The 23,850-nt window shown below is 43.2% G+C and overlaps 1 long non-coding RNA gene and 1 other non-coding gene across 2 annotated transcripts; both read left to right on the forward strand.

Moving 5' to 3' along the window:
* Window positions 1-4,432: 4,432 nt before the first annotated feature.
* Window positions 4,433-4,540, forward strand: LOC115836465. Its single transcript, XR_004031547.1, has one exon. It is a non-coding gene; the product is annotated as a U6 spliceosomal RNA (small nuclear RNA).
* A 1,565-nt stretch (window positions 4,541-6,105) lies between these two features.
* Window positions 6,106-14,006, forward strand: LOC115836258. The gene is made up of 2 exons (XR_004031220.1): window positions 6,106-6,145; window positions 13,907-14,006. It is a non-coding gene; the product is annotated as an uncharacterized LOC115836258 (long non-coding RNA).
* The last annotated feature ends 9,844 nt before the right edge of the window (window positions 14,007-23,850 follow it).

The following is a 23,850-nucleotide window of genomic DNA, read 5'->3' on the forward strand; positions in this document are numbered from 1 at the left end:
CAAATTTTTTGACACCCTACCCTTCCAAAGATGGAGACTAATTTCCCTCTTCTTAAATGTGGGCCAGATTTAGTGACTCATTTCTTTTTTTATTTTCTTTTTAATTTTTTTGTAGAGACAAACTCTCACTATGTTGGTCAGTCTGGTCTCAAACTATTGGACTCACACAATCCTCCCACCTCAGCCTCCCAAAGCATCAGAATTACAGGTCTGAGCCACTATATCTCACGTAGTGACTTTTTTTTTTTCCCTGAGACAAGGTTTCACTCTGTTGCCCAGGCTGGAGTGTCGTGACACAATCTCCTCTGTCTACAACTTCCACCTCCCAGGTTCAAGCGATTCTCCTGCCTCAGCCTACCAAGTAGCTGGAACTACAGATACGCGCCACCACGCCTGGCTAATTTTTGTATTTTTAGTAGAGACAGGGTTTCACCATGTTGGCCAGGCTGGTCTTGAACTCCTGGCCTCAAATGAACCACCTGCCTTGGCCTCCCAAAGTGCTCTTTAGCATGAACAACTGCGCGGCCCTATTGACATGGAAAAAGCGATGGTATGTTACTTCCATAACTAAATCAAAAAAAGATATTGCCACTTTTGCCTTACTGTCTTGTATCATTTGTTCTAGAAAAGCCAGTCAAGACCAGATGCAGTAGTTCATGCACACCTATAATCCCAGCACTTTGGGAGGCTGAGGCGGGCAGATCACTTTAACTCAGGAGTTTGAGACCAGCCTGGCCAACGTGGCAAAACCGCATCTCTACTAAAATACAAAAATTAGCCAGGTGTAGTGGCAGGTGCCTGCAATCCCAGCTACTCAGGAGGCTGAGGCAGGAAAATTGCTTGAACCCAAGAAGCAGAGGTTGCAGTGAGTTGAGATGCCACCACTGCACTCCAGCCTGGGTGACAGAGTGAGACACCCTTGAAGAAACAAAGAGAGAGAGAGAGAAAGAAAAAGAGAGAGAGAAGGAGAGAAGGAAAGAACGAGAGAAAGAGAGAGAGACAGAAGAGAAGCCAATCACTAGTCCTCAAGACCTTTAAGCAGCCTGCAGAGAGGCCCACATGGAGAAGAACTTGGTCTTCCTGCCAATATCTAGCAACAACTTGCCAGCCACATGAGTGTGCCACCTTAGAAGAAGATCCCCCATCCCTAGTCAAGACTTCAGATGACTGTAGCCCCTACCAACATCTTGACCTCAACCCGATGAAAAATCCCAAGCCAGAACCACTTCCAAGTTCATGATCCACAGCTAAGCCACTGCCAAGTTCATGATCCACGAAAAGTTGTAAGATCAATATTTATTGTCTGAGGCCACCAGATTTGGTGATAATTTGTGATACAGCAATACAAAACTAATAAACAATATGATACCATTTCTTTCATTTTTAAATTTTTTTCTGCAGTTTGTAGCAATCATTTTTTATAAATATCAAGAGCAAGAAATTGCTTATACAAACATGTACATGTGATAAACTATTTTTTAAGTGTGGGAATATTAAACAACCATTCCACTGATAACTGTAATGCTTAGATTAAATACATAAAACAATTGTGCAAAAGCATCAGAGAGCAACAGAGTTTGGCAGAACTGGTGGGAACAAGAGTACATAGATAAAGGAAGTGAAGTAAGCCATACATTTGGCTCTGATTTTTCCTTTATGTTACTTGCCATTTTATGATGTGGAGCAATAAAGGCTGAAGGCAGAGTATCAGAGAGGCTTGCAGAAATCTCATTAGGCTAGGGAGTCAGAGGTTGGAGTTCAAGGCCCATCAATGGGGAAGGAACTTGGAAAATACTTGAGGATTTTAGTTGAGATCGCTAAAGAACTGTGCCCCTAGAAGAGAGTTAAGCTCCAGAAGTAAGGAAGACTACCCTTAGGAATCTTGGAATATCCCCTAGGCACAGTTAGAGGTAGATGAACCCTAACAAAGCTCCTAGACCTATCCTCAATTGCATCAGCATGCAACTGAGAATACCCTATTTCCCTGCCATAAGAAAATTTAATAACCTTTGAAGGAAGATAGCTAGAGAATACAATTTTTCACACATGATGTCTAGATTTCAATTGAAAATTACTAGGCATGCCAAGAAATAGGATCAAATGACTAAAAACCAAGAGGGGAAAAGCAATAGAAAAAAAACTGATACAGATATTGGAGTTATTACACAGAGACTTTTAAATAACTATTATTAATATGTTCAAGGAAATAAAAGAAAGAACAGAGAATTTTACCAAAGAACTGGAGTCTGCTTAAAAAAAAAAAAAAGTCAGGCCAAGGCAGGTGGATCATGAGGTCAGGAGTTCGAGACCAGCCTGGCCAACATGGTGAAACCTCGTCTCTACTAAAGATACAAAAAATTAGCCAGGCGTGGCGGTGTGTGCCTGTAATCCCAGCTACTTGGGAGGCGGAGGCAAGAGAATCGCTTAAACCTGGGAGGCGGAGGTTGCAGTGAGCCGAGATCGTGCCATTGAAATCCAGCCTGGGTGACAGGACGAGACTCTGCCTCAAAAAGAAAAAAAAAAAGTCAAATGAAAATCTTAAAATTAATAAAATAAAATTACTGAAATTAAAAATTGAATAGATGGGTTCAATAGCAAATTAAACATAGCCAAGACAAGATAGTAAAGAACAGAGACAAAAGAATGAAAAATGGGGGAAAAAACATAATTGGCCGGCCACAGTGGCTCACACCTATAATCCCAGCACTTTGGGAGGCCAAGGTGGGCAAATCCATTGAGGTCAAGAGTTTGAGACCACCCTGGCTAACATGGCAAAACCCTGTCTCTACTAAAAATATAAAAATTAGCTGGGCATGGTGGTGGGTGCCTGTAATCCCAGCTACTCAGGAGGCTAAGACAGGAGAATTGCTTGAACCAGGAAGCAAAGATTGCAGTGAGCCGAGATTGTCCCACTGCATTCTAGCCTAGGCAACAGAGTGAGACTGGATCTCAAAAAAAAAAAAAAGTAATTGATATAGGGGCATGGTAAAAACATCTAACATATTTGTAATTGGGACCCAGATGGAGAGAAGAATGGGATAGAACCAATTTTTAAACAAATACTGACTGAGAGTTTTCCAAAAATGATGAAAAACATCAAGCTACAGTGTAAAGAATTTCTCCTCATGCTAGACAGACACAAACACACACACACATACACACACCTAGCTATATCACAGATAAACTGCTGAAGACAAAAAACGGAAAAATCTTAAAAGCAACCAGAGGGAAAAACCCACATTGTTTTCAAAAGAACAACAATAAAACTGACAGCTAAGCAAGAGAAAAAATGGATAAAAAAAATTGTTAAAGTGCTGAAAGAAAGTAATTACCAACTTAAAATGTTATATTCAATGAAAATATCCTTCAAAAGTGAAGGCATAGTAAAGACATTTTAGGGCAAACAAAAACTGAGAGAACTTATTGTTGGCATAGCTACATTCAAAGAAATACCGGAAGAATTTTTTCAGGCAGAAGATAATCCCAGATGAAAACAGTAATGAAAGACGGAATAAACAGGCTAGGCGCGGTGGCTCACACCTGTAATCCCAGCACCTTGGGAGGCCGAGGCAGGCAGATCACCTGAGGTCAGAAGCTCTAGACCAGCCTGGCCAACATACTGAGACCCCATCTCTACCAAAAATACAAAAATCAGCAGGAAGTGGCAATGCATGCCTATAGTCCCAGCTACTGGGGAGGCTGAGGCACAAGAATCACTTGAATCTAGGAAGTGGAAGTTGCAGTGAGCCGAGATCATGTCACTGCACTCCAGCCTGGGTGACAGAGCAAGACTGTATTAAAAAAATAAAAATAAAAATAAAATTTAAAAAAAGAAAAAATGAACAGCACCAAAAAAGTAAAATTTCTAAATTAATATTTACTACATACAACAATAACACTAATGTCTTACAGAGTTCAAAATATAGAGAGAATTAAATATATGTTAACAATAGCACAAAAGGTAGGAGAAGGGTAAATGAAGTTAAAGTGTTGTGAGGTTCTTGCATTGTCCAGGATATGACCTGTACAGTTGTTCCTCTGTGTCTGTTAGGGATTTGATCCAGGACTTCCCACAGACACCAAAATCCACAGATGTTCAAGTCCCTTACATAAAATGGCATAGTATTTGCCTATAACCTACACACATCCTTCCATATACTTTAAATCATCTCTAGATTACTTATAATACCTCATACACTGTAAGTGCTATGTAAATAGTTGTTTTACTGAATTACTTAGGGAATAATAACAAGAGAAAAGTCTGTACATGTTCGGTATAGATGTAATCATCCATTTTTTTCCCAAATATTTTTGACCAAAGTTTGGTTGAATCCACAGATATGGAACCCATGGATATGGAGGCCAACTCTGGTAATTTAAGATAGGTTATAATAAAATAATCAAACATGTTGCAATCTCTAGGCTAAACATTGTGTTCACTTTGGCAGCATATACACTAAAATGGGAAGAATACAGAGAAGATTAGCATGGCCCCTTGAGCAAAGACGGCATGCAAATTCTAGGGTAATCACCAAAGAACAATAAAAGAATGTACAGTAAACAAGCTTTAGAGCAGGGAAGTGGAATAATTTTTTAAATGCATGAATAATCCAAAGAAGGAGAGAAAGGGGAAAAATTAACCAAAAAAAACACATGGAACAAATAGAAAGTAAATTGTAAGATGATGAGTTTAAATCATAGTGTCAGTAATTAAATATAAGTGGTCCAAAGATGCCAATTAAAAGACAAAGATTGTGAGACTGGATAAAAATAAACCTCAAATATAAGGATACGAAAAGAAAAGTTGTGTGGCAGTTTTAAAACATAGCCACAAATCCTTTGGCACCCCGCTCATTAAGAGATGGGGTCTGTCTCCCTTCCCCAATCTGTGTGGGCATGTGGTTCCTTCAACCAACAGAGTACAGAAGAAGTAACACCGCGGGACTTTTGAGGCAAGAGTGTAAAAGTCTATGCAATTTATGCCTTGTTTGGTGAAACAGTCACTTTTGGAGCTCTGAGCCACTGTGTGAGAAATCTGACTACTCAAGTCCACCATGTTATAAGGAAGTCCAAGTAGGCACTACAATCAACAGTCCTAGCTGAGTCAAGTCTCAAGTTAGCCCAGTCCAGGTAACAGACATGTGACTGAAGAAGTCTCCAGATTCTAGCCCCCAATCATTCACATCTTTCCAGCTAAGACTCCAGACAATGTAGAACAGATATGAAGTGTCCCTGCTAAGCTCTGTCCAAATTCTTCACCCACAATACCTATAAGCATAACAAATTGTTTGTTGGTTTATGCCACTACGTTTTGTGGTGGTTGGTTATGCAGCAGCACAAAAATGGAAAAGGTTGAAGCTAAAAGGATGAAAAAGATACATCAAGCAAACAATCAAAAGAAAGCTGGTATAGCTAGACAAATATCAGAGAAAGTAAACTTTAAGGCAAGCAGTTTTACTGAATATTTCCTAACAATAAAGGGATCAATTCAATTAAAAAAATGGCAAGTTTGACTTTGTATACACATAGTAACGTGGCCTCAAAATAAATAAAGCAAAGACTGACAGAACTAAGGGAGAAAAATTCAGATCCACAAGTACTGTTGGAAATGTTAACATACCTAAGTAAATTTTAAAGTACTGAAGTAATTCTAAGGATATTCTCTGATGACAATGAAATTGAGCAAGAAGTCCAAAACAGAAAGATAACTAGGAAATCCCCAGATATTCAGAAATTAAGGAATATACTTTTCTAAATATGCTTGAGTAAAAGTGAAAAAAACTCATTAAAATATCAAGCTTCTAGTTAACAAAAAAAATACCACTAATAACAAGAAAAGGCAAGTCACAGAATGGGAGAAAATATTTGCTATATATATATATATGGAAATCAGAAAACATTTTGAACTGAATGGCAATGAAAATAACATATCACAAGTTATTGGATGCAACTATAGCTAGGAATGGTGGCTCAGTTCTATAATCCCAGCACTTTGGGAGGCCAAGGTGAGAAGATCACTTGAGCCCAGGAGTTCAAGACCAGCCCAGCCAACAGCAAAAAGCAAAACCCCATCTCTACAAAAAATACAAAAATTAGCTGGGTACAGTGGTGCACGCCTGTAGTCCCAGCTACTCAGGAGGCTGAGGTGGGAGAATCACTTAGACCTGGGAGATCAAGCCTGCAGTGAGCAGTGTTCATGCCACTGGACTCCAGCCTAGGCAACAGCAAGAGACCTTGTCTCAAAAAAAAAAAAAAAAAAAAGAAGTACTGAATACAACTAAAATAGAGACAAAGGGAAATGTATAGCCCATGACAACTACCAATATGGCTGAACATGTTTTTTAACTAACAATACCAAATATTGGAAAACTGTTTGAAGTATCTATTATAACATGTACCTAAGTGGTGACATAGCAATTACACTCCTGTTATACCCAACATTAATGAGTAAATATGTGCCCCAAAAGATGTGGACAGGAGAGTTCATGGCAGGTTTCTTAATAATAGCCAGAAAATAGACACAGTGCAAATGCCCATGAATAATAAAATGAGTGAACAAATTGCACGGTTTATTCTACAGTGGCATACTCCTCAACCACAAAAAAGAATGAGCTACTGATGCATACAGTAACATGGAGGAATCTTGCAAATAGAATGCTGCCCAAAAGACAAGAGTACATACCTAACAATTCCAAAACTAATCTACACTGACATATATCAGAACAGTGGTTACCTTGGGATGGGGGTGGAGGGAGGATTGACTGGGAAGGGACATTTCTAGAGTATAAATAATATTCCATGACTTAATCCAGGTGTGGTTACCTAAGTGTATAGTGTGTAAAAATTAATTGAGCAGTACACTTAGAATCTGTGCATTTTATTATTATGTATGTTGTACTTTATTTTTTTAATGAAGCTTTTAAAAAAAAAAAAAGCAAAAGGAAAATAAACATAAAATTCCAGAAAGTGGCTGGATGCAGTGGCTCACGGCTATAATCCCAGTATTTCAGGAGGCTGAGACAGGTGGATCACCTGAAGTCAGGAGCTCGAGACCAGCCTGGCCACCATGGTGAAACCTCATCTCTACTAAAAATACAAAAATTAGAGCAGACGCGGTGGCTTATGCGTGTAATCCCAACACTTTGGGAGGCCAAGATGGGTGGATCATGAGGTCAGGAGTTCGAGACCATCCTGGCCAACGTGGTGAAACCTCGTCTCTACTAAGAATACAAAAATTAGCCGGGAGTGGTGGCGGGCGCCTGTAATCCCAGCTACTCAGGAGGCTGAGGCAAGAGAATCACTTGAACCTGAGAGGCAGAGGTTGCAGTGAGCCGAGATTACACCACTGCACTCCAGCCTGGGCAACAAGAGCGAAACTCCTTCTCAAAAAAAATAAAATAAAATTCCAGAAGGTGGTCATTTCTGGAGCAGAGACCAGAAGACCGAAGAGGAGAGGCTAACATTTATATATACAATGCATACACTCTTTTGTATGCATCAAATATTAAGTGCTAACAAACACATTATATTAGTAAAAAACAAATTCTTCAAATATTTACCACACATGTACTGAACTCCGGAAGAATTTTAAAAGTAAAATGAATATAAATGACTCTCACTGATGTTTAAATACACGAAGACAACTGCATTACTTTAATAAGTGCCCTCCTTAGCATCATGCTGATTGTACCTTCAAGAGACCACTTTGTATGACGTAGGGCCATAAGCATGACAGGCATTATTGAATGCATACTGTCTGTTGGGCACAGTTGTGAATGCTTTACATGCATTTAATTGTCATATAACCCTATGAGGCCAGTACTGTTATCACCCCAATTTAACAGATGGGGAAACACACACAGGGAGTTCAAGTGATTTGCTGGTGGCCTCACAGCAGGCAAGCAGTCGAGCCAGCATTTGAAGCTTGCTTTTGAATGGCTGTCTGGTTTCAGAGCCTACTCGCTCTACCTCTGCACCACTCTGCCTCTTTTAAGGAGCACAGCTCCCATTTCTGGGAATTTTCCACCATACCCCTGACTTCCAAAGAGGACTGAAATGGAGTTGCAGGGTGTCCATAGAGAGGGGGGGCTTGTGACATGTCTGTAATTACAATGACAATGAATTACATTGTCATCACTGACAATAACAATCATAATAAACATTGAGCCCTCATTGTTCTTTATCACAGAGTATATTAAAAAGTTGTTATGATTAAACAATTAACGGGTTTTTTAATTCCAGATCTTCACTAAGAAATAACCTGGTTTGGCCAGGCACGGTGACTCCCACTTGTAATCCCAGCACTTTGGGAGGCCGAGGTGGGTGGATCACCTGAGGTCAGGAGTTCGAGACCAGCCTGGCCAACATGGCGAAACCCCGTCTCTATTAAAGATATAAAAATTAGCCTGGAGTGGTGACGTGCGCCTGTAATCCCAACTACTGGGGAGGCCGACGCAGGAGAATCGCGTAAACCAGGGAGGCAGAGGTTGCAGTGGGCCAAGATCACGCCACGGCACTCCAGCCTGGGTGACAGAATAAGACTCTCTCTCAAAATAAATAAATAAACAAACAAACTAAGAAATAACCTGGATAAATTATCTTCTGTCTCTGAATTATCTCCCATCCTTTTCTGGCTTATGGCACCTACAACTTTTTTTTTTTTTTTTGTTTTTTGTTTTTTTTGTTTTTTTTTTGAGACGGAGTCTCACTGTATGGCCCAGGCTGGAGTGCAGTGGCGCGATCTCGGCCCACTGCAACCTCCGCCTCCCGGGTTCAGCCATTCTCCCGCCTCAGCCTCCCAAGTAGCTGGGACTACAGGTGCCCACCACCACGCCCAGCTAATTTTTTGTATTTTTACTAGAGACGGGGTTTCACCGTGGTAGCCGGGATGGATCACCTATGACTTTATAAATGCTCTTGAGTTTTTCATGATCTGTGTCTTATTTCTCCCCCAGGAAGATAGCATTTGTGTCTCATTCTTCTTTGCTTTCTTGTGGGGCATGTTACTTAGACATGGAAGGTGCTGAGGAAATATCTGTGTAATATCTGTGAAATAGCTGAATCCATACATGACAAATAAATAAAGATGACGTCAAACATCCAAGGTCTTTGCAAAACCTCCCACATATCCCTTGGCCTTGCCCGTCATATTTACTGCTGTAACCCTGAGATTTAGAAAAGAGCCTGTAAGTTGTAAGTGCTCACTCAATACTAAGTTTTGGTTGAATGAATGAAAGCAGGAATGACAGATAATTCTGGCGCTTTGTAAAATATCTGTAGACCAAGACTTATTATCTCTGTGAAAGGCCTTGCTGACACTGGAATGAGTCGACATGTCTACCAACTCAGAGGGATAAGGAAAAGACACTACACTGCTGGGTCCTGATAAGAGAAGAAGGCATGTACAATGCTGGAGTGGACAGCAGGCTGGAGGGAGAATCATTTGAGAAAGCCCATGTATGCGGCAGGTGCAAGTCTCCCAGGTTTGCAGTGAGCGGTTCTTACCATGCACAGGGGAGGATAGGGATGAGGGTAAATGTCTTCAGTATCTTTGAGAATTTTCTTTTTTTATCTTTTTTTTTTCTGAGATAGAGTCTTGCTCTGTTGTCCAGGGTGGAGTGCAGCTCACTGCAGCCTCCAACTCCTAGGCTCAAGCCATCCTCCTGCCTCAGCCTCTTAAATGACTGGGACCACAGGTGCACCACCACACTTGGCTAATTTCTTTTTTAATTTTGTAGAGACAGGGTCTCACTATGTTGAACAGACTGGTCTCAAATTCCTGGCCTCAAGCAATCCTCCTAAGCTTGGCCTCCTAAGCCTAGTGAGAATGTTCCTTCCTCGACTAGTAAGAGTTCAGCAGTGTCTGCCAGGCTAAGCAAGTGGAGCTCGGGGGTCAGGTGGGTGGAAGAAGTTCCCGTCCTCAGTCTCCCTGCTCCACTCCTGTCTCTTTGGCGATGGGGAAGGCATGTGATGGCCTTTTTAAGGATAGAACATCACGAGTCATCTGGAACCGCCTCTTGGGGAAAGACTGTTCTCTTTCCTTAAAAAGCATGCGTTGCTCTTCCAGGAGAGATGCTTGACTTCCTTCCTCCCCCTCCCCTCCACACTTCCCTTCCCACCCTAGCCTCTCCTTCAAGCTATCTTGCTTCCTCTTCTCTCTACTCCTGCCTTTTTCTCTGGTCCTCAGCGGGGAAAGCCAGAAGCCTAATCTCAGGAGCAGAAAAAATCTCCAAACCAATACACACAGCCCAGGAGAAATGATCTGGAGCAAAGTGCTTCTCAGGGGCTCATGCAGCAGAAAATCAGAACCTGATCATCTGGCCTGATGTGTCTGTTCATATCCTTTGATTGCAGAATATCAAGTTCTGGCCATCATGTCTGATACAAGGCATTGCTTAGCAAAGCCCTGAACTCTGCCTCCCACCACCACCCCCAAGGCTAAGTGAGGTCGGGGGGTGCTGACATCGGCCTGGCCTCATCACTCTCTGACTTTGAGACTCAGAACCTAGTATTGGGGAGATTTCATCCCGAGACCTCCTTGTCTTCTGGGGGCCTTCATTCATTCACAGCATTCTGAGTGAGTTCTTATGTCACCTGCCTCAACAACTTTGGTTCTCCGCTTCCAGTTATTTCTATCTTGGTCCATTTTCCCAGCTCTTTCTCTTTCCACCACTTTTCTCTCTGTCTCCTTCATTTCTTTCTGTTCCAGGTGCTTCACATGGCCCTGTCTGCAGGCGCCTCTCCTGTCTCTGTCTCTGGGAGCGTTTTCCTCCATCCTCCCTCCTTCCTGGGGACTCTGGGAAGTGCCTGAGTGTGGCCTTGCAGGTTGCGCCACCGCTTTCATCCCAATCCAGGTGGCTGCAATCCAGTACAGGATTTACGCTGCCCTGACCCTGAGCCGTCAAGAAGGAACAGCCAGATTAATGGGGTGGGCGGGCTGGGGTAATAATCGTTTGTTTGATGTGACAAGCCTGATAGGCGTTGATTTACTTACAGACTGATGGGCTTTTAATTGAGCACGCCATCCCAGTCACTTCAAAGGCAGGGGAAGTTGACAAGGGGCCCCTTTCACGAGGGCTCCTGGTGACTGACAGGCCCCCTCTGCTAAGACTCCCGCCTGGCCCAGGACCGGCCCGGGCAGCCCTCACCCGGCTCTGAAGCAAACGAACACATTTTCTGTAACTCAGAAATGGCCTTTTGTCTGCTGCCAAGGAAGGCAGCCCCTGCTCGGAAGGCCTCGCATCCCTCAGAAGGTTGAGGATTAAGGAGGAATGGGGGATCCTGAGATGGGGCTGCAGAAAGGGCCTGGAGGAGGTGGGGGAGATTCCAGGCCCTTGATGTGCAAAATGGCTACTTTGTTCTGACCTCCTGTGCTGAGTCAGCCTCCTCCACCTCACTTTCTCCTCCTTCTCCTCACTTCCTCCCTCTCTCTCTCTCTCTCTCCATATATATGTGTGTGTGTATTATATATATAATATATATGAAAATATATATTTTTATATATTATATTTACATTATATATACATATATAATACATATATGAATATATATACATATATAATACATATAAAAATTTGTATATGTATTATATATACATATATAATACATATAAAAAATTGTATATGTATTATATATACATATATAATACATATATATAATTTTCCAATTTTAAAAAAAAATTAGAGACTGGGTCTCATTATGTTGCCTAGGCTGGTCTCAAACTCCCGGGCTCAAGGGATCCTCTAACCTTGGCCTCCCAAAGTGCTGGGATTACAGGCATGAGTCACTGGGCCTGGCTGCTCCCTCTTTTCAAGCCCTTCTTTTTGTATTATCCTTCCCAGTTCTCAGGCCCCTTCCTTCTCCCCCTCTTTCTCCTCCCACTTCCTCCTTCCTTCTCCCTCACAGGAGAGGCCAGAAAAGGTGGAGTCAGCTCCCAATGTCCCTGGAGTAGTGGCCCGTTCACAGCAGCCCCCTCCTCCCTGACAGCCACCCTTCCTCCCCCAGGCTGTAGGCTGTGAGGCCTTCAGACCAGGACCCCCTGGGACTTGGAGGGGGGGCCCCTACAGCAAACCCCTCTCTCCTATAGACAGCACTACAATGAACAGGGACCACAGACACCCACACCTAAGGCCAGGGACTCAGGCTCAGTGCAGTTTCTATCCCATTCTTGTTTGGTCTGGAAGATGCTAGACCAAATGTGATTAATATTAAAACAGAGGTTTTATTCTGTTTGAAATGTTAGAAAACCTTCTTTATCAAGGATGCTCTGTCAAAATGGATTTGCTTTGGTTTTGTTTTGTTCAAGTCCCATAGGACACAGTCCCTGACCTCTAGGAGGAGGGACCTTCTACATCAGCCGCCAAACTTTCTCACTAAGTGGGGAGTGGGGATGGAGGGGAGGTCAGTGAGACTCCCTCCCTGCAGGAGCTTTGAGTTCTAAGTCAGGCCCCTTTAGTGACTGCCAGAGACTGTAGGCAAGCCCTGTTCCCTGCGTTCCTCTTTTTTTCCCTGTGGTAACTTACCCAAGCACACAGAGCTAGGCCCTGGCTAGAAAGACCATGCATGCCATCCCATCATTTCATTTGGAAAGGACTTTCTTTCCTTTTTTTTTTTTTTTTTTTTTTTTTTTTTATGGAGTCTTGCTCTGTCGCCAGGCTGGAGTGCAGTGGCTCGATCTCAGTTCACTGCAACTTCCGCCTCCCGGGTTCAAGCAATTCTCTTGCCTCAGCCTCCTGAGTAGCTGGGACTACAGGTGCACGCCACCACGCCCAGCTAATTTTTGTATTTTTAGAAGAAATGGGGTTTCACCATGATGGCCAGGATGGTCTCGATCTCTTGACCTCATGATCCGCCTGCCTCGGCCTCCCAAAGTGCTGAGATTACAGGCATGAGCCACCACACCTGGAGGCACTTTCACATATATTATCTTAATTAATCTTTTAACAACTGTGGGAGGTAGATAAGCGCAATGTTATTATGCCCATTAGACAGATGATAAAATTGAGACTCAAAGGATGATGTGCTCCTAAGAGGCAAAACTGGGTCTCAAACTGGAGGATTCTCCTGCTTCTTCTTCCATCACCCCTCACCGCGTCCCAATGACTATTGCCCCATTCCTCTGGAAGCTGCATTTTCTCACTCTAAACAGGTGGTTTGTTCCCATTTTCCTTCGTCTTTTTCCCCCTTTTAGGTCCTTCCCTGATTTCCCCACCCTCCTGGCCTCAGTGCCCAGAGTCAGAAAGCCTCTAGCCCTAATCTTACAAGGCAGAACTCTCCTGCTGGTCTCTGTCTCAAAGCTCACTTACAAATGTGGCCTGAGAGCCTGATATTCCCTCAAGATTTGCTGCTCCCAGCTCTCCTCTCATCCACAGAAGAAAGGGCCATAGGTGAGGTGCCTGGGCCTTTGGTTCTCCGCTGTGGAGAACATGTTCACTAAAGTAGCTTATGACCTGTTGGAGGGATATTTCCCACCGCAGAGCTAAGCCCTAGGGCCGATGCTTGAGAGAAATCAATTAGCTCTCCCTTCTCTGCCTCTATGCCTTGAATCTAATATTTCCACAGAAATATCAATGCCCTGAGACATTATGGCTTGTTTACATGTTGGTCCCCTCACTAGAGAGTCCAATCCTTTAGGGCAAGTACATATCTTTTCATCTTATAGCCCCAGGGCTCAATAGTGCAAGTTTAGCTGAAATGTTTGTTGTTGAAAGTTTTGTTGGCCCAGACTGTATGGTGGTTCACGCCTGTAATCTCAGCACTTTGTGAGGCGGAGGAGGGGGAATTGCTTGAGCCCAGGAGTTTGAGACAAGCCTGGGCAACAGGGTGAAACCCCATATCTACAAAAAATAAAAAAATTAGCTGGGCATATTGGCATACTCCTATAGTCCCATTGACTCAGGAGGGTCAGGTGAGAGGATCAATTGGGCCTGAGAGGTCAGGGGTGCAGTGAGCTGTGAGTGCACCACTGCACTCCAGCCTGGGTGACAGAGTAAGATCTTGTCTCAAAAGAAAAGAAAAGAAAACAGAAGAGAAGAGAAGGAACTAAGGAAGGAAGGAACGAACCAAGGAAGGAAGGAAGGAAGGTTGGAAGGAAGGAAGGAAGGAAGGAAGGAAGGAAGGTTGGAAGGAAGGAAGGAAGGAAGGAAGGAAGGAAGGAAGGAAGGAAGGTTGGAAGGAAGGAAGGAAGGCAGGCAGGCAGGCAGGAAGGGAGGAAGGAAGGAAAGTTGGTTTTGTGTGAAAGGCCGAATAGTAAACTGGTGGAGTCAAACAGCCTATGAGAATTTCAATCCCAGCTCCACTGCTTGACAGCTAGTGTTGGACAAGGCATTTAAATGTTCCATGCCTCAGTGTCCTCATCTATAAAATGGGACAAAAATAGTACCTACCTCATAAAGTTACATTATGAGGCTTTCATGAGTTAATAACATATTTCATCTCATCTGCAATGCGCTGTTATTTTAGGTCCAACAAAGAAAGAAAACAACTGCTGTTAAATAATCAGTGACATGGTGCCTTTTTTATCAGTGTCAGAGATGTTTAAAATGTAGGGAAAATGCATCTTAGAACTGATTAGCGATGTCTGTGTGAAACACACAGAACAGTCGTTGGCACACAGCACCTGCTATGAGAGTGAGAGCTACTGTCTGTCATTGCTGTTGAACTGAATTCTCACAAGAACCTGATGATGAGTTCACTTAATCCTCATTTTACAGATGAGGAAACAGAAATTCAGAGAGCTGAAGTGGCTTGACCAAGCTCACTCTGCCAGGGAGTACTCGAAGGCATTTAAACCTGCCTTTGAGGTGCAATAATCTATAGTGATTACAGTTGCTGGCAGCCGCCCACCAAACTACCAGGGAGTTAGGAGCTGGGTTTTGTTCTCAATTGCATTCTCTTTCCTTAATCTAAGCTTTTTTTCCCCTCTGGTATAATTAATCTCCTTATTCCTCCCCCTCCTCCTTTTTACTTGGCTCTGATCTTTCTACCTTTCTGCTAATGGCTTCAGGTTTTACTGCATCTGCATTTGAAATTGTAAGCAACCTCATATCTTTCACGGCGGTAGAAGGAGTATAAATAAATATAAAGGCGAAAACTGGCTTTTAAAGATGACAGGTAGCAAGAAAAAAGATAGAGAGAATATGCCCACAATCACATGTGGGGTGTGTAGGCTCCACGTGGACAGGCTGAGGGACAGCCCAGCCAGTGCCCACCCAGACACCCTGCCCCCTGGCTCCCTCCAGCCTTCTGTGAGAGCCTCTGAGGCCAAGTGCCCTGATAAAAATGCAGAAAGCGCCACATGCCCCTCAAGCCAGTTGTTGGCCACACCAGACTCCTTCTCCCATGAACCAGCGAGACACTATGACGTGGAGGGGAGGTTTGACGGAGGAGGGAAGTGGTTACAATTAACTGTTCTAGAACCTTCTCTGGCTCTGTTTGGCACCTCCAAAGAAGCAGCAGCTACTTGAAAGTGTAAGTTTCTAGCTTGCTATTGCAATGAGTTTGAGGCAAAGGAAGGAATCCTGTTACCTCCAAATGGAACCCATGTAAAAGGTATATCACTGTTTTTACCATCAAAAAAAAAAGTCTTGGCCAGGTACAGTGCCTCACTCCTGTAATCCCAACATATTGGGAGGCTAAGGCAGGAGTATGATTAAGGCCAGGAATTCGAAACCACCCTGGCAACATAGCAAGACCCCTTCTCTACAAAAAAAAATGTTTAAAATTTGCCAGCATGGTGACACGCACCTGTCATCCCAGCTACTCTGGAGGATGAGGCGGAAGGATCGCTTGAGCCCAGGAGTTTGAGTCTGCAGGGAGCTAAGATCACAGAACTGCATTCCAGCCTGGTCAACAGAGCAAGACACTGTCTCTAAAACAAGGAAAGGAAAAGAGAGGAGAGGGGAGGGGAGGGGAGGGGAGGGGAGGGGAGGGGAGGGGAGGAAAGAAAGAAGGAAGGAAGGAAGGAAGGAAGGAAGGAAGGAAGGAAGGAAGGAAGGACGGAAGGAAGGAAGGAAGGAGAAAGAAGGAAGGAGAAAGAAGAAAGAGAGAAAGAAAGAAAGAAAGGAAAGAAAGAAAGAAGGAAAGAAAGAAAGAAAGAAAGAAAGAAAGAAAGAAAGAAAGAAAGAAGAAAAGAAAGAAAGAAAGAAAGCCTCTAGAATATACTTTATTTGGGATTTTGTAGTAGTCTCCCCACAACCTTAAGTGGCTGTCACAGGTCACAGAAAGATGCCACTCCTGAATCATTCCCCCAGGTGATGAGCCCCAATATTCTGCCACTTCGGCCAGGCTTGCCACGCTCACCTTAACAGATAATGAGTGAAATATGTCATAGTATTGTAATGAGTTTTTTCCTCCCAAATAGGGAGGCCATGGGCCGGCTAGAGGGTTGTATTTGTGAATTTGCTTGAGTTTGTCAGGATGGGATCAGGAATGGTCAGGGGGGAGATGGTTTCTCCCAAACTTCTCTCCACTCTCCCACATGGCCTGTGACCTATTGAGTTAAAGGCTGGGTGAGGAAGAGGTTTTTAAAAGGACAATTGCATTTGGGAGGTTTGCCAGGGCGAGGAGGGACAGCATGCCATCCTTCAGTAGCCTGAATGCAGCCTACAGTCCTTCCAGTTCCAAATAAAATGTACTCAAGGCGCAGATCCATCAGACAAAGAAATATACATCAGCAGAGGAGGGGAAAGATGAAAATGGGAGTCCGGCTCTTCATTCACGTACATGTAGTTCATCTCTAAGGCTTCCAAGAAAGCAGCCGCACACCAAATCCCTTCCGATGCCGTCTGTATCTGAGCCTCCTGTGAGATAATCCTCTTAATGGAATATTTAAGAAATCGGATATAAATCACCAACCTTTTGTCTCACCTGCAGATTCATATACCATAGGACGTATCGTGTATATGTCTATCTACATATAGATGGTTGCAGCTGCTTTTATGAGTGGATATTGCCATGTTTTTAGGCTCAATATGTTTTTCAACATCTAAACCTATTTTTTTCCTGGAGATATGGGTGCAAAAATATAAATTTTAGAGCTCAGAGCCCAGAAAATAGATGTACCTAGAGACGTTTCAAAATTAAAACACACATCCCTCTGAAAATCTTTTTTGTCATTTGCAGGCACTAAAAATGCCTGTTGTTATGATGCACTCATGAATAACTTGATTTTGGCATACGCTTTCATACCATACAGAAAATGAATAAATTAAATTTGATTTACCACCTTTTTCATTTTTATTAGCACTACTCTGAAGAGTTTATGTAAGGGACGTGCCAGAGTAGTTATGCCAAATGTTTTAAGGCATTGGTATTGATATTATATAAATTGAGGTGTTTTAATTTGCATCCTTTAATTAACTAAATACTGGCAGAAAAATAAAACACAAGGGCAGCCCTGACTTATTGCCTTTATTAAACTGCTGACATCTCCAAAAAGATGCTTTAAGTAATTCAATCCATGCGGTGGGTGGGAGGGGGATATTAACGCTCTCTTATTTGGCAAAACTTATTGGGGTTAAAGAAACCAATATCGTGCTTTGCTTGCAGATTGGTAAGGGACTGGGTGTGTTCTAAGAAGGTCTGAATTTGTGTTCCCAAGGAGAAGTTAACTAAATGCTTTTAATTCTCTGCCCTGCCCAGGCCTGAGCATGGCGGGCTGCTGGGTGCAGGGCCCTGGAGACCTCTGCTGGCTATCTTTGCCCCCAGGGCTGCACCCCTGACAACTTGAGAAGAGACAAACTGGTTGAATTAATTAAGTAGATTCCATATCAACATAATTTTACCAGAAACAACAAGAGGAATCATCAAAGACCCTTCAGCAGAGCTGGCTGCTTCCCATCCATCCTCTTCATCACACTTGGGCCCCCAAACCATGAAAAGAAGTTTTTCTCAAAAGATATGCAAAAGCTACTCACCATAGCAAAGACATGGAATCAACCTAAATGCCCATCAACAGTGGACTGGATAAAGAAAATATGGTATCTATACACCAGATACCATAGCTGGCACACCCAGCTAATTTTTGTATTTTTAGTAGAGATGGGGTTTCACCATTTTGGACAAGCTGGTCTCGAACTCCTGACCTCAAGTGATCCACCTGCCTCGGCCTCCCAAAATGCTAGGATTACAGACGTGAGCCACCACACCCAGCCCTGAATTTTTTTTTGCTTTTTATTTTTTAAGACAGGGTTTCACTGTGTCACCCAGGCTGAAGTGCAATGGTGAGATCACAGCTCACTGCAGCCCCGAACTCTTAGGCTCAAGAGATCTTCCCACTTCGGCTTCCCAATTAGCTGGGACTATAGGTGTGCACCCCCATGGTCAGCTGCTGCTGCTTTTTTTTTTTTTTTTTTTTTTGTAGAGCTGGGTTTCTCCTTGCTTTCTTATGCGGGCTGGAATACTATACAGCCATAAAAAATAATGAAATCATATTCTTTGCAGCAACGTGGATAGACCTAGGGGCCATTATCCTGAGAATCAGTGCAGGAATAGAAAACCAAATATTGCATGTCATCACTTATAAGTGGGAGCTAAACATGGGGTACACATGGAAATAAAGATGGCAAGAATTGACACTGGGGACTACTGCGGGGGCAGGGCAAGGGCTGAAAAACTATTGGGTACAATGCTCACTACCTGGGTGACAGGATCAACCGTACCCCCAAACCTCAGCATCGTGCAATATACCTATGTAACAAACTTGCACATGTACCCCCTGAATCTAAAATAAAAGTTGAATATTTTAAAGAAAGAAAGAAAAAGGCTATCCGAGTTTTAAAACATTTAAAAAATACAATTAAAAAGATGTGCCAGGAGTACTCTAACTCCCTTCCAAACCCTGGGTCTCATCACCACCTCCTGAGACTTTTCAAAAATTTCCCATCACAGAGGAAACAGCAGCTTCTTTCTCGGCTAAGTAAATGCTTTCTTTTCCCTCCTTGCCCTCATGTGTCCTTGATTTTTGCTCTGTTTCTCCTCTCTCTCCTGTAGGACACAAGTAAATTCTGCTAAGTTCTCATCTTCTTTAATTCTTCCTCCAGATTTTTAAGAGGGAGCAGCCCTAAGGAGAAGATTACAATCGCCAGTTGGTAGCCATAGGAAAGGAATTGATCCCAAGCACAGGCTGAGACAACTGTATTTGTCTTCCCTAAGGCCACTGAATCCTCACTGAACTGTCTGTACAACAGCGTTTACTGTTCTCTTGACATTCTGAGGACATCTGTCTTGCATTCTTCACTACGTCTGGGAAGCCTCATGTCTAGGGGCCTCATAGATACCTGCTAAGTTGACCTGAGACATCACACAGGCATCATGGGGCTGGGGATTGGAGTTCACCTTCTCCTGGCCCCCATGTGACCTTGGCATTTTCATACAGCAGTGTCTCTTGTGAGAGGGCCCAATAAGAAGCAGTTCAAGGCCACCCCAAGCCCTATTGCCCAAGTCTCTGAGTACTGTTATTATGCAATGTCCTTACCCCAGCTTTCTTCTTAAGACGGAGTCTCACTTTGTCACCCAGGCTGGAGTGCAGTGGCGTGATCTCAGCTCACTACAACCTCTGCCTCCCAGGTCAAGCGATTCCCCTGCCTCAGCCTCCCCGAGTAGCTAGGATTATAGGCACACACCACCAGGCACACCCAGCTAATTTTTGTATTTTTAGTAGAGATGGGGTTTCACCATTTTGGACAAGCTGGTCTCGAACTCCTGACCTCAAGTGATCCACCTGCCTCGGCCTCCCAAAATGCTGGGATTACAGACATGAGCCACCACACCCAGCCCTGAATGGTTTTTTTTTGCTTTTTATTTTTTAAGACAGGGTTTCACTGTGTCACCCAGGCTGAAGTGCAATGGTGAGATCACAGCTCACTGCAGCCCTGAACTCTTAGGCTCAAGAGATCTTCCCACTTCAGCTTCCCAATTAGCTGGGACTATAGGTGTGCACCCCCATGGCCAGCTGCTGCTGCTTTTTTTTTTTTTTTTTTTTTTTTGTAGAGCTGGGGTTCTCCTTGCTTTATTACCCAGGCTGGTCTCAAACACTTGGGCTCAAGCAATCCTTCCGCCTCAGCCTCCCAAAGTGCTGGGATTACAGGCATGAGCCACCACCACACCTGGCCCTGGGTAGTTTGCTTTATTTGTTCAAGGAAGAAAGGATAAATTCCAACATTTAATAAAGAAAACACTTCTCCTTTGCCAGCCTCGTATCCCATCCTCCCTAATTTAAAAAAAAAACTCACTTTCTTGTCGTTTCCCATCTTGCAGCTCCTGTCAGTTGTTTTAAAACAACTGTTTTAAAACATGTCTCCTGTCATGAATAAAGTCATCATTATGCATTTTGACTGCAGTGATGAAAAATTCACCCAGCTTAGAGAGAGGACAGAGACCTGGCAGAGCCCGTTCAGGCCTGATGGGAAGTGAGAATAAACATAAGGAAAAGGACACATTCGACTCATGGTTTTTAACTGCTGTCGCTTTTCTGGTTCTGGTTGGTTTGATTTTGTTGTTGTTGTTGTTTAGTTATTGGTACATTGGTTTATTTCTTTAAGGAAATTAAGGAGAAAAACAAACACACCCTGGAAGAAAGCAGTGGTGCTGACCTCATCAATGTCAGGCCTCGAGAGACACGGAAGGAGCGCCTCAGGATGCCCAGTGACTGTTCTTTAGCACACGGGGTGACAGACGCAGCGGGTGACACAGAACTAGAATTCTTGCTGGAAGTTTACTTTAGACATCCTGGAATTTCCACTCATCCCGACTCTACAAGTGCATCAAGACACTGACCAGTCCTGATCCTTCTTCCCCGTGTCACAGAGTCAAAGTCACTCACAAAGAGTGCGGTTTGACTCCGAGGTCCAAGCCCAAGACTGATGGTGAAGAGACGAAAGTTGGGCTTCAGCTCCTGGGGAGGCTGAGGTAGGGGGATCGATTGAGCCTGGGAGATCAAGGCTGCAGTGAGTCAAGATCGTGTCACTGCACTCCAGCCCAGGCAACAGAGCAAGACCCTGTCTCAAAAAAAAAAAAAAAAATAGGGGGCTTGAGCTGTGAGTCTTTGCAATGAGAAGCTGTGTAAACCAAAATGCCTAGTGAATGAGAGGCTCTGCTTGACTGTTTTTTTCTTTGTAAATGGTTGATAAAGCAGAAAATTCTCAACATCTCAGCCCTTGTTGAGAAATTATATAGATGCGCCCTTTGTACCTTTAAATTTTGCAGGTAATACCTACACAAAAAATAAATAAAAACAAGGACAAAATAAAGACAACTTTCCTGCCCTGGTGAGTCCTCTACTAACAATAATTATTTATTTCATGCTTTGATAGCTTCTAGTGCTTTACAGTTCTCATTCGGGCAATTCATGGTTAAGCCTGAAGACGAACCTCTGCTGACACTACCAAAATCATTTCATATATTTATTGTCTTTGACACAACCTTTGCCTTTTTATGAACATGATCCAAAAAGGTCTGGATAAACCAGAGTTTTAATTAGGTTTCAGTTACTGGAAATTCTGCTTTGTTAAAATATCTATTTGTCAATATCCTGGATTATTTTAGGATAGCTTTGATGTATTCCTCTCCTCCTTCTTCTTCTCTTACTAAAGGATGGAGAGGATGGGAAGAGGAGAAGGGGAACATGAGAAGCATGGTATTTACTTAAATCCAAAGATGGAAATGCAACCACTTCCTCTATCAGCCTTTATAGTTCTCCAAGTGAATGTGACCAGAAGGTCCCAGAGGCATTTCCTGTGTATTCCTGCTCACACCCCAAAGCTGAATTTCTTTTTGTTTTTTTTAAACCGAGTCTTGCTCTGTCTCCTAAGCTGGAGCATGGTGGTGAGATCTCAGTTCACTGCAACCTCTGCCACCTGGGTTCAAGTGATTCTCCTATCTCAGCCTCCCAAGTAGCTGGAACTACAGGCACGCACCACCATGTCCGACCAATTTTTGTATTAATACAAAAATAATAATTATTATTTTTTTTGTAATTATTAATAATTTTGTATGTTGTAGAGATAGGGTTTCACCCTGTTGGCCAGGCTGGTCTCAAAGCCCTGACCTCAAGTGATCCGTCCGCCTTGGCCTCCCAAAGTGCCGGGATTACAGGTGTGAGCCACCACAGCTGGCCCCAAGCTGAATTTCTAACACACTCCAAGGCTACCTTACCAATTTTCTTAAAACAGATTTGTTCTGAATGCATATAGCTTTTGCCCTAACAATTCTACTCCTAGGAATTTCCCCTATACTCATGCTAGCACACATTGAGAATAAATGACATATATATATAGAGAGAGGACATTATATGTATACAATGACATATATAGTTATTCACTGCAGGAGCAAAAGGTTAAAACTATCTAAATGTCGGCCAGGCGCAGTGGCTCACGCCTGTAATCCCAGCACTTTGGGAGGCTGAGGCGGGTGGATCATGAGGTCAAGAGATGGAGACCAACCTGGCCAACACGGTGAAAGCCTGTCTCTACTAAAAATACAAAAATTAGCTGGGCATGGTAGCATACACCTGCAGGCCCAGCTACTCAGGAGGTTGAGGCAGGAGAATCGCTTGAACCAAGGAGGCAGGAGGTTGCAGTGAGCCGAGACTGAGCCTCTATACTCCAGCCCGGTGACAAAGCAAGACTTCGTCTCAAAAAACAACAACAACAACAAAAACTATCTAAATGTCTAGCAGTAGGGGAGTAGTTAAATAAACTGTGGCATATCCATGTAACAATGCTGTGAAACTGGAATAAATAAACAAAACACAGAAGCCCATTAAGCAATCTCTAAAATATATTATCTTTAAGAAATAAAAATAAAAATCAATAAAAAGCAAGTACAGAACAGTTCATATAGTATATTCCCATTTGTTTATAAAAGGGGGAATGAAGCCAGGTGTGATGTCTCACGCCTGTAATCCTAACACCATAGGAAGCCGAGGTAGGAGGATCACTTGAGCCCAAGAGTTCAAGACCAGCCTGGGCAACATAGCAAGGCCCCCCATCTCTACAAAAATGTTTAAAAATTAGCTGGGTATGGTGGCATGCACCTGTGATCCTAGCTACTTGGGAGACTGAGGTAGAAGGATCACTTGAGCCCAGGAGGTTGGGAGTGCAGTGAGCTGTGATTGTGCCACTGCACTCCAGCCTAGGCGACTACAAGAGATTCTATTTTTAAAAAAAGGGGGTGGCGGCAATTCACGATTACAGAAATATGGAACCAGCCCAAATGTCCATCAATCAATGAGTAGATAAAGAAATTGTGGCATATATATATATATGCCAAATATATGCTATATATGTATAGATAGATAGATGGATGGAATACTACTCAGCTATGAAAAAGGAATGAATTAATGGCATTCACAGAAACCTGGATGGAATTGAAGACAATTATTCTAAGTGAAGTAACTCAGGAATGGAAAAGCAAACATTATATGTTCTCACTCATAAGCAGGAGCTAAGCTATGAAGATGCAAAGGCGTAAGAATGATACAAAGGACTCTGGGGACTCAGGGGAAAGAGTGGAGGGGTGAGGGATAAAAGACTACAAATTGGGTTCAGTGTACACTGCTTGGGTGATGGGTGCACCAAAATCTCACAAATCCCCACTAAAGAACTTACTCATGTAACCAAATACCACCTGTTCCCCAAAAGCCTATGGAAATTGAAAATGCGGCCAGGCATAGTGGCTCACGCCTGTAATCCCAGCACTTTGGGAGGCCAAGGCGGGCAGATCACCTGAGGTTGAGAGTTCCAGACCAGCCTGACCAACATGGAGAAACTGTCTCTACTAAAAATACAAAATTAGCCAAGTGTGGTGGTGCACGCCTGTGATCCCAGCTACTCGGGAGGCTGAGGCAGGAGA

The sequence above is a fragment of the Nomascus leucogenys genome, chromosome 8, assembly GCF_006542625.1.
Source record: "Nomascus leucogenys isolate Asia chromosome 8, Asia_NLE_v1, whole genome shotgun sequence".
In the NCBI taxonomy this organism is placed as follows: Eukaryota; Metazoa; Chordata; class Mammalia; order Primates; family Hylobatidae; genus Nomascus; species Nomascus leucogenys.